At 30.8% G+C, this 12135-nt stretch overlaps 2 non-coding genes and 1 pseudogene across 2 annotated transcripts; all 3 read right to left on the reverse strand.

The window, feature by feature from the left end:
* Window positions 1-5071: 5071 nt before the first annotated feature.
* LOC120199873 lies at window positions 5072-5196 on the reverse strand. The gene has a single exon (XR_005523494.1). It is a non-coding gene; the product is annotated as a small nucleolar RNA SNORD14 (small nucleolar RNA).
* Window positions 5197-5405: 209 nt separating this feature from the next.
* Window positions 5406-5532, reverse strand: LOC120199872. Its single transcript, XR_005523493.1, has one exon. It is a non-coding gene; the product is annotated as a small nucleolar RNA SNORD14 (small nucleolar RNA).
* A 2392-nt stretch (window positions 5533-7924) lies between these two features.
* LOC120199857 lies at window positions 7925-8986 on the reverse strand (annotated as a pseudogene).
* Between the last annotated feature and the right edge of the window lie 3149 nt (window positions 8987-12135).

Below are 12135 nucleotides of genomic sequence, written 5' to 3' on the forward strand. Positions count from 1 at the left end.
CAGATGGTAGTCGTGAACATGGTGCCCTAGTAAGCTCCATCGCCTGATTTTTTCCATGAAAAACAGTTACTCTTTGGCCAAACAATGAAGTTCCTTTCTTCTAGGTGGTTGTTAGGGGAGTACGGTTTCAGTTTTTCCCAAACTAACTTCGCCATCAAGCAGCTTCTTAAAATGTCTCCTATCGAAATATCATATTGTGACACTTGTCACTTAATAGTGGAAATTAATGCTATTGATGGTTCGGGCACCTAAAAGTAATATTTGCAACGTTAGCCACTTGGATGAGTCAAAAAATAATTTAGGCACTTATTTGGGAAAGACGGTATAGTTTGAGCACTTATTTTTTGTATTAAGTATTTGATTTATAACTTACAACGTATTGTATTTAACTTGTGTTTGTATTTAAAAGCAAATTTAATTAATGGTTTATAAATATAAATATTTCACATATAATTTGAAATATAGTTAATATAATATTTAAAATAATAATTAATTTAATATGTATAAAAATAATTTCATATTTTTCAAATAAATTTAAATTTTAAAAATTAATTTCATCAAAGATTTAATTCAGATTTTAAACTATATTTATTTTTTATATAATCAAAGTATAATTTTATTTTTTTTAACTTAAGTAATAATTTTTTTTATATATTATTTCTTATATATAATAATAAAATAAAATTAAAATTATTAATTGTATTAAAAAATAATTTAATGATTCTATATAAAGAAATTATATAAAAAATATCTAGATGGTGAAACTGATAAAGTAAACCAAGTTATTCTACGTCAATTGTCTATCGGGCTAAATGTAATACCCTTTGCTCGGTACAATTATCTTACTCAGAAGACATTATACATTCGGAAATTAGTTAGGGTACAGTTATTTTTCTTACAAATTTGGTGTGGACACTTTTCCAAAAAAATATTTTTTGGGGTTATTATTTTAATAATGCTTTGAAGAATAGTAATTGTAGCTGTTGTTGATGGTTCATTCAATTTGATTTAGACAGAGAATTGTAAGTAGGATGGTTAGAGAAATTAGTGGCAATGAGATTTAAATCAGATAGTCTGAGACCAAGAAAAGGGAAGAGAAAAAGTGGAGAGTAGAGTCGGAATCAAAATCCTCCTCCTTTGTAAGGAGAGAAAGGACCCTCCTATATGTTTTCTGCCTTCGTATCATGTGGCAGCTTCATATAACAAGATGAGAAAAAGTGGTGTCTCTAAAAGGTAGATTTGGGTATCATGAGACATGTCATGCTAATTTGCTAGTTGTATGTTCTATCTAGATGGTGAAACTGATCAAGTAAATCAAGTTATTCTATGTCAATTGTCTATCAGGCTAAATGTAATACCCTTTGCTCGGTACAATTATCTTACTTAGAAGACGTTACATTCGAAAATTAGAGCTGAAATCAAATTAATTTAAAACTTTTACACCCGAATTATTCAAACGATACAAAGGACTTAATATCATATGAAGACTACATTGAATATCATATAAACAATCCAAGTAATCATATCAATATCTTACTATCATTCATGTAAGAAATAGGTATATATGTGTGTGTACACACACATATATATATATATATAACAACTCATTTATTAGGGGTGTATAAGTATTTTTTACAAATTCGGAGGGCTAAAATACAAGCATGAAAAAGTAATGAGCTATTTTCCGGTCATGATTTTTCGAAAGATACTTGATTTGAAAGCACACTCAAAATCAACCCAACTTGTGGTGAAGGAGTCGCATGCAATTTAGCTTAACTCAGCAGCGAAGAGCTATCTTCCAGCCAAGATTTTCGAGTCTAGTTTCAACTTCACAACGAATGATGCTCGATTCAAGAACTATTTTAAAATCAACTTAACTTGAAATGGAGGAGTCATCTGGCGTAGTTTAACTCGACAACAAGGAGCTATTTCCCACTCATCTTGACCCGAGAAGCTAATTTCAACACGTTATGACGACACGAGATTACCTTCGAGAATCCGTCTTCACAAAAAGATTATTTTGTCCACTCATATTTGAATTGTACACCGAACGTAAATTTCTGTATTTTTCTTCTTTGTCCTACTGTCGTTGCATAATAATGGATGAAAGAGAGGTATGTGTAGACATCTATTTTCGTCCGGAACCATTTTACATCTTTTACATATATCATATAGTTTATATAGTGTTATATTTATACTATAATATATATTATTTATATTATAAGTATATAGTATATATGTATTATATTATACAATATACATGATATCTATATATTATTAGTATATTACATACATACATATTTATATATAGTATTTATAATAATGTTTATATTATAGTATAGTATATATAGTGTAGTTAGGATTCAGGAATTTGAGCTTGTAAGGTCGAGTTCGAATCGCACCACTGTCACTCTTAGTCGAGAATACCATGTAATTCGGTATTGATTATCATCAATTATATCAATAGATCATTAAAAATAAATATCATTTGTTGACCTATTTTTGAGAAACAACCATATTTTAGAAAATAGATTTAAAATCAAAACATTATTAGCCTAAGATGTAAGATTCAAATATATCAAAAAGTACATTTAGGATATGGTCAGTTAGATAAATGCTCCAATAAATACTATAAATCTAACTAATCAAGTTTGTAGTCCGTATCTAGGTCAAATTGGAGTTCGTCTAGAGTGGTGTTAGATTCGCAGAAATATCATTACAAAGGAGAATTTTTTTTTTGGAATTGTATTCTCACATTTAATTCACAGAAAAGATTATTACCAATAAATAATATTTTTTTCAATAATACTAAACAATTACCACCACTTTGAATAAGAATAAACGTAGACTAATGAATTCATTTTATAACAATCTTTCTCAAAAAAAAAAAAAAATCCGCACTTTACTCAAAGTTATAATTATAAGGGTAAAGTATAGTAATGATTACTGAATTTTTCTAAATCTTTCATTTAGATCTCCCAACTTTTAAAACTTGCAATATAGTCCCCCAACATTTAGTCTGTTTGTAATATGATCCCCCAACAGTTACGTCGGGGACCATACTGCAAACAGAATGAATGTTGAGGGACCATATTGCAAATGGACTAAATGTTAGGGGATTATATTGCAAGTTTTAAAAGTTAGGGGACCTAAATGAAAGATTTAAAAATATTCAATGACCATTACTATACTTTACCCTAATTTTTATATTATTCCAAACATGCATGCGTTCGGCTATCCTAGGATTAGCATATACTTTATGGGGGAATGAAATTTATAGTAATTGCACACATAGTTAATCTTATTCATTTTCAAACATTTATTTTATTTATATTTTTAATTAATGTATTTTATTATCTAAATTTGCATTAAAGTTTACTCGATTCACTTACAATTACATTTTCTTTGCATTTTGCATGTGTTGTCTTAACATAAATTATTTCAAAATTTTTGCTTGTTTATAACGTAAGATTATATCTCAAGATAATATTTGTGATCCAAACATGAGAGTATTAAGTTAAAATGTAAGATGACTTAAATCAAATGATAAAAAAGATTTAAAAATAGTGGGTTTAATTGTAGCAAAAATAGGCTGAAAATACTTAAAATTTTCATTAAAAAAAGAAAAGAAAACAAGAAAAAAATAAATGTCAAAACAGAGAAAATAATTTTTTTGGGTAAAGTATAGTACTGGTCACTGAATTTTTCTAAAGCTTTCATTTAGGTCCTCCAACTTTTAAAACTTGCAATATAATCCCCTAACATTTAGTCCGTTTGTAATATGGTCCCTCAACATTTAGTCCTTTTGCAATATGGTCCCCGACGTAACTGTGTGGGGACCATATTGCAAACAGACTAAATTTTGGGGGACTGTATTGCAAGTTTTAAAAGTTGGGGGACTTAAATGAAAGTTTTAGAAAAGTTCAGTGACCATTACTATACTTTACCCTAAATATAATAATAATAATAATATAAAGAATATTTAATTTAATAAAATATTAATAAATTTAAATATTTAAATTTATTTTATATTTTTAATATTCAATACATTAATTATTTATAATTTATGAGGTAAAAATTAATATTATTGTAAAATTGTAATAATTATAAGTTAATAAAAATAATATTTTTACCCACTCAAAACCATAATATTATTTTTTATATTATATTATATTTTATATAAATAAACATGATACTCATGAAAATTATTTAAAAATATAAGTTTAATATACTAATTATATATTAAATATTTTTTTTCTCAAAAGTTAAATAGTATAACAATTTAAAAAATCATAAATTTTTATTCAACTATTTATAATCTAATACTAAAATTTAACTTTAAAAAACATATATAAAAATATATAATTTAATAAAATATGCATTCAACTAATTTATATCACTTTAATCAAGTACTATAATTTTATATTCTTATTTAAATAGTATGACAATTAAATTTTTTATAAATTTTTATTCAACTATTTATAATCTAATAATAAAATTTAATTTTAAAAAACATATATAAAAATATATAATTTAATAAAATATGCGTTCAACTAATTTATATCGCTTTAATCAAGTACTATAATTTTACATTCTTATTAAACAAGATAATATAATATTCTTAAAATAATATTACATTCTAATAATATCATTCTCCGAGTGTCCTTATTTCTTTAACCTTTTTTGGTTGCCTTTGATTTCTGATATGTTTTATCTGTTTTCCACAAGTGGCTCAGGTCCGACTCCATTGTTCGATAGGTTTATAAAGATCATGTTTAGTGTCCTCATATTTTCCACTTCCTTTAAATGAATTCCTCTCTGGTCATAGAGGGGGTTTAGTTTAGCAGGCATCTGACAACCAATTTTAAGCTCCGATCAGAGTATTGTGTTAAGGTTGCATAATGAAAGTTGAATTTATGCATAACACAAAAGGTTTCATGAACACAAAACTGACTTCGCACCTAATTACAGCGCGGCCGAGTTCAAAGCACTTTAAATTTCAATTTGTTGACAACATGAATAGCAGAGGTTTGCGATAAGCAATTATTTTTTTCTGAAAAAAGTAATGTTAAGTTTCAGACATCCAAGGAAAGATTAAAGCAGCAGAAGCTCTCAAGCCCGGCGAAAGGCGAAAGCTCTTAGGCGGCCACTGCGAATGTTTTGAGAAACAAGCCTCTGGATTTGTCATCATCAACACCACAAAAGACATCATTTATAATAATAAATTCTAACTTTTAAGAAACAGAAACATCATTAACTAAAGGAGGATTTTCAAGCACGATCATAATGAGAAAAAAAATGGAGCAGCATAGACAATAAAAACCTAAACAGGGCATAAAACAGATCATTGCATTGCATTGTCATTTAGAAAATTATATATGGAAATAAAAAAGGGGTGAAAAAGGAGTCTCAGACATCCAAGGAAGGAGCAAAACAGCAGAAGCTCTCAAGCCCGGCGAAAGGCGAAAGCTGTCAGGCGGCCACTGCGAATGTCTCTGAGAAACAAGCCTTTTGGATTTATCATCATAGACCAATTTCATTCCAATAAAACAAATAAAAAAATTACAGGAAAAAAAAACCTACATTTTAAAAGAATAAGAGAAAAAAACATTGAGCAGTGCATTCGATTTCGGGATGCTGGTTTGAGGAAATGTTGAGTAGAAGGTTTTTATAAAGAGGATTGCAGTTAGGGCTGTAGCCGCTTATATGAGTTAGGGTTTCTCTATACGGGTTTAGGGTTTGGACGGTCGAGATTCGAAGGATCAGTGTAAAATTTAGGTCACCCGATAATTTTGGGCTTATTAGATTGCTACTTTCTTCTATGGGCTTCGTGTGATTTGACAGTAACTTCTCAAAGCTTCTTTTTTTTGACAATAAAAAATGCAATTGCTTATTTGCTTCGTACAAATGCTCCATAGTCGGAACACAACAGTGACTACTGTTTCATTAGGCGCAAGTGACACGGTAGACAAAAAGAAAAACGATGACCTAAAAAACCTGTCAATGTCCCTCCAAGGCTCTAAACAATCCAAGACTCTCCTTCAAATGAATCGGTTTAAGGTTCAAGTTTTTTAATTTGTAGATTGTATGAAACTCAAAAGAAAATATTATTTCAAATTCATATAAAATTTAATATCGATTAAAAATGGAGTGACAATTCATTATGACACTATAAATTTAATTGATAAAAAATACTTTTAATTAAAAATATCTCCTCGCTAAAAGTTAATTTAATTAAAATAGGTTTTTGATTGACAAACTCTTGGTGATCAAAATCAAGAAGGTATCTCTTTATACAAGAATTCACCTTGTCGACCTTAATGTGATTTTGACATGATAGTGAATTTTAGGGTAAATTACATAGTTAGTACCTAAACTATCAAACTATCAGTTTTGATCCGTTTTAGTATCTAAACTTGTAATTTTTTTAAAATCATATTCATTCTTTATTTTTTTTTGTTTCATTTAGTACTACCGTTAAAAATTTAACGTGTTTAGTATCAAAACTATCAGTTTTGGTCCGTTTTAGTACCTAAACTTTCAATTTTTTACAAAATTGAACGTCAAATTTTGAATAGGGGATACTAAAATGAAACAAAAATTAAATTTTAGGTATAATTTAAAAAATAAAAGTTTAAGTATTAAAACGAACCAAAACTTATAGTTTAGGTACGAAACACATAATTTACCCTAAATTTTATTAAAGAAGAAATGACAAAGGATGATGAATTAGTATTTTAAATTTGTTTCATTAAAAAAATTAATGTGTAGAATGTGCTTAAACATCCTATATAAAACTTCTTCATAACAACAAGAAAACTGCTATTTCTTAAAACAGTTAAATTCGAAATATGCTATCCAACCCCTAATGAAGTAAAAGTGAGAAAAGAAAACCTTAATCACAATATATAGCGCAATAAAATGCATGGTTTTCATAACCGGACCGGTTAGCGAACCGGTCATGTTACCGGTTCACTTGTTTAACCGGTCGAACCGGTCCGATCGATTGGAAGAATCGGACGACGTCATAATTATTTAAAAAATTAAATAAAAATACCAAAAATATTTAAATAAAAAATAATTTTTTATATCACAATTCATATTCAAAGCAAGTCATAACATATATAAGTTAAAAACCATAAAATCAAGTGAAACAAAATGATTCAAATTAACTACAACATAATATTTAAGGTAAAACATATTAAATAATAAATATAATTATATAACTATAATTAAAAAATAAATTTGGGGCTAAAAAATCATAACAAAATGATATTGTTTGATTTATTTTTTTTAAAACAATCCCACATGGCTAAGAAACATAGAAGATCATCCCAACTAACTTCTATAAATAATAAATGTAATTTGGCATTCAAAATCATGGAGCCTTTTGGTGAACATTGAGTGAACTATTCTTTCACTTCAATCAAGCTCGAATTTTAGACTTCAATCGAGATTCTAAATTTTTTCGAGTTCAAGTCTTTTCGAGTTCAAGTCTTTTCGAGTTCAAGTTTCAATATTATATTTCGAGTTCGAGTTTCAATATTATATTTCGAGTTCAAGTTTAACTTGATAATTTTTAGCTCGTGAGTTTGAGTCGAGTTGAGCTTACTTTTAAATTTTTCAAGTTCGAGTCGAGCTCAGCAATACTCGAGTTCGACTTGGCTCGTTTAACAAACGACGTCGTTTGGTTTAATTTATAAAAACAAAATTGGCGGTTTTTTCCATTTTTTTCCCCGGTTTTTTCAGTTTTCAGCCGGTCTGGTTTGAACAGTTCAGCGGTTCCGACCGGTTCATTAGTAGCGGTTCAACCGGTCTAGATTGAACCGGACAAGGCAACGGTTCCTGGTTGAACCAGCCGGTCTGGTCCGGTTTTCAAAACACTGATAAAATGACTAAAAACGCCGAAAAAATGATAAATGTGCTATTTAGAGGATGAAGTGCAATGACTAGAATCTAGTGACCAAGAATGCAGTGAAAAATCTCCAACACTGCCACCTTGACTGTTACCCAAGTTGAGATGATAACCCGCCGTTTGAACGGGAAAAACAATTGGATATGAGGCCGGTGGCGAAGAAGAAGACAATGATGACGGTTGTGCATGATAACCTACCGATGAACCTGACAAAACTATTTGGTCGTATGGATATATGGGCTGATTTTGCTGCTGTAGCTGTCTTGGAAAATCATTGTTGAAAGGACCCAAGATATGCTGAGAATAGGTCGGATATCCACCGGCAACATGAGAGTTCGGGTTCATGTAATGAGACTGAGAGTGAACGATTGGGTCGGTTGATGTTGGAACCGAGAAAAGGGTGTTTGAGGGATTAGGAATGGGGAAATTTGTTGTTGTTGTTGTTTGATGGGGTAGAGGAGGTGTTATGAGTTTGACGTTTTCAGGGAAGTTGAGCATGGCCTTGTTGCCTCTGAACCGAAGAGCTGCTTCATCGTAGGCTCTGGCTGCATCCTCGGCCGTGTCGAATGTGCCTAACCAAACTCTAGCTGCTTTGAAAGGGTCACGTATCTCAGCCGCCAACTTGCCCCATGGCCTCCGTCTCACTCCCCCTGTATCTCCTTCTCGGCTCTTCTTTGAAAACCTCATTGCAGCTGTATTCGTAGGTTGGGACCATTTGTGCTGCACCAGATGAGCAGCCTCCATGTGGGAAGTTACCAAACTGCGTACAAAGTTTAGCAACAGGCTCAACCGCCATCCTTCCGCCACCTACCTCTTCTTCTCTTCCTCTCTTTTGCCCACCAAACCCGAACGAAGGATTACTTGAACCAAAACCATCAGAGTTTTCATTTCCTGAAAGCTCCTCATCATCTGGAGGCACATCACCTGCGACGACATGAGTCAAAGCTGAAACCATTACCGACATCTCCCTTTCCCTACAAACCTCCGATAACATCAATGACGAGCCTTCTTCTCCGATCATAATCAACTGGTGCATCGAGAATCCTTTAGTCTTGGTCGACGACTCTTCCTTTCTTGTTGGCTACCTTTTTGTATGTCTCACACATGAGATAATGCATAAGCGGTCATTTACAAAACCAAGTTTTTCCCCCCGCAGTTCAACACCAAGAAAACAGTCTTAGAAAGGCTATACGAGAAAGTGTGTCGGACACTGGCCATGAAACAAAGGCCAATCCGTTGAAATATAAAAGCTGCTTGTTTTAGAGGCTTGTGGATAATTTTATAAAAATAAATATTCGAATTTTGTTCCTTTGAAAACAGAAAACAATAGGGCAAGTGGGCAAATTGAGATATGCGTACTGAGTAAGGCAACTCAAATTAGGGTTTTTTTTAAAGTGTGAAAGGAAACATTTGAACCGACCGGTTTTGGCCATGTGATCTTTAAAAAAAACAGATGACATGAAAGGTAACCATGAGGACCACCGATCTTCTTGGGTTTTGGGCCTGATAACAATTTATTTTCGATTATTAAGGTTAAGTTTGATCAGTTGAAAATTTACTTTTTATATTTTTTAAATAGTGTGAGCTGATTAAATAATTATATTTATTAAACAAATATAATTCTTTAAGTAAGATCAGCGGTTCGAATTCTGACGTTTGGGTATGAAGCAAACTGGATTGAGAGGGTCGCTCTCATAATAGACCTTTGTAAAACCTAATCTTGATTAGTCCATCGATAAATCAGATATAAGTGATTAATTCAAAAAAAAATTATATTTATTTAAAATCTTTTAAGTATTGATAATTTAGTATCATGTATATAATTGTTTGAATTTTAATTTTTTTAATAAAAATGAAACTTTTTATTATCTTTTATTAAAGGCGGCTTAATAGATTTAAAAAAATATTTTTATTTATAATGGTTAAAGGGTTATAAATTAATTGAGGATAAATATACCTTAATTCCAACGGGAAGGCAACTTTCAACAAAGTTGAAATTTGTCTTCTTCTATTGTGTGTTATATCAAACACTTGCCAAAGGCTTTATTGACGGTGGAAAAATATTCGTATTATTGTTAAACTGATTCCTAGATCCTTTCAATTTGGTCCACTTATTCAATTCCAATAAAACCCCTCGTGCAAAAATACCATTTTCAAAGTAGAAAACCACTTAGGGTGCGTTTGATTCACGGAATTACCAGTGGGAATAAAAGATTACCTGGGAATAGGATTACTGAGAATGTTGTATTTTGTGTTTGATTGGTTTAGCAGGAATGTAAGATTACCGTGTTTGGTTAAATGAATAAAAGATTATTGGAATATATATTTGACCAAACTGTCCTTATTATATATTTGTTTTTTAAACAAGTTGGAAAACATTTATACATTTTCTTTAAAAAAATTTAAATTCATAAAATTTATATATTTTTTTTACAAAATTGAAAATATAAAAAGGTTTAATGAAAGGGTAAAATTTTATTTTAACCCCTGAATTTCATATAAAATTTTAATTATAGACTTTTTTATGTAAATCTAAAATAGTTTAAGGATAAATTTGTAATTTAACATTCGTAGAATTTTTATTATTCAATGACAGAATAATGATATTTTTTAAAGAAAAAAAATTTAAGGGCATTTTAGCCCAAAAAGCCGGTAATCCAACAATACCTAAGGAATGGGAGGTAATGATATTCCCGGTAATATACCTCAAAAAATCACTATTGGTAATGTAAGATTACCGGGAATGACATTCCCAGCCAACTAAACGGGAAATATAGATTCTATTCCCATGAGAATCTCACATTCCCCCAACCAAACACACCATTATCACTACAAATAAACATGAGTTGAAAAATGTATAGTGAGTTTTTCTGTAGTCTCTTTTGGTCCTTCAAAAATGTCAACTGTTTGAATCGAGAACGTGGCATTTTGTTATTGGGGAGTACGGCGGTCGTGGCCTTGGAGGCATTGTCAAAGGTTGACCCAAGTCAAAGAGAATTATCAGTAAGACGCGGTTATTAGTTGCATAGGTGGGGACTGTTGGACCACCCTCAGTTTCATCAACTTGTCTGAACGGAGTTCGGTCAACATTGTTTTGGTTTTCATTCTTTTAAAGCCGATCATTTAATGAATAGTGTTCAGTAAACCCCTCGAAAATGGTCCCTTCCAAAATATGTGAACATGAACCGACCCTTGACCATTTATGAATATTTGTTGGGGTAAACTATATAGTTTGTCACTAATGTTTGAGGCCGCTTCCATTTTCACCATTGATGTTTCAAAAGTTACAAATCAGTCAATAACGTTTTCGATTGGTAACAAAACAGTCACTCATTGTGATCCGACATTAAGAGAAGTGACGGAAAACATACCTGGCACGTTAAGTGTTGACATGGACTGTGGAACGCCACGTTGGAACGTCATTTGTATCATTTAGACCGACAATTTATAAACATTAAAATATATATTAAAGAAATATGTAATAAATAATTAAATGATTAATAAATTTTGGGGGAAATTTTAGGTGAAATCAAGGGTTTAACTTGGAAGAAAGGAAAAACATTCGGATCCCATTTGTTCTTCCCTTCCATTTGTATGAGAAAAACAATTGTGAGTAAGAGATAAACGAGTAAAAAAGGCTAATTGTATAGGAATAGAGGGAGAAAAACTTAGGTTTGAGTGATTAAGAGCAAATGAACCAGTTTATTCTTGGGTTTTCTTTGAGTGTTCGAGCAAAGGAAGAAGGGAAAAACCTAGATTTCTTTAAGGGAAATGGAACTTGAATGAAGGCTAAGGCAAAAGGGGGACAACATTATGCTTTACGATAAGTTTTATTCTTGGGTTTTATTTGGATTTAAAATATAATGATTTAGGTTTTAGGGTTTTTGATATACTGTTGATTTTCTGGAATATTAAGTTATTGTACGCTTAGTTCATTCTTGGGGTTTCTTTGGATTTAACATACAACATTTTAGGTTTTAAGGTGATATACTGTTGATTTTCTAAAATATTAAGTTTTCATAAGTTTAGTTTATTCTTGTGATTTGTTTGGATTTAACATACAATGTTATAACTTTTTAGGGTTTTTGATATCTTGCTAAGTTTCTCTTTGATATGCAATAGTTATCATGTGATATGCTTAGTCTGACATGGGCAATGTTGTTGTTTTTTTTTCTGTTAAGAAAATGTTTAGTCTGACATGTGGAATGTTGTTGGTATCT

This window comes from Hibiscus syriacus, unplaced genomic scaffold, assembly GCF_006381635.1.
Source record: "Hibiscus syriacus cultivar Baekdansim isolate YM2019G1 unplaced genomic scaffold, ASM638163v2 tig00005678_pilon, whole genome shotgun sequence".
Taxonomy (NCBI): Eukaryota; Viridiplantae; Streptophyta; class Magnoliopsida; order Malvales; family Malvaceae; genus Hibiscus; species Hibiscus syriacus.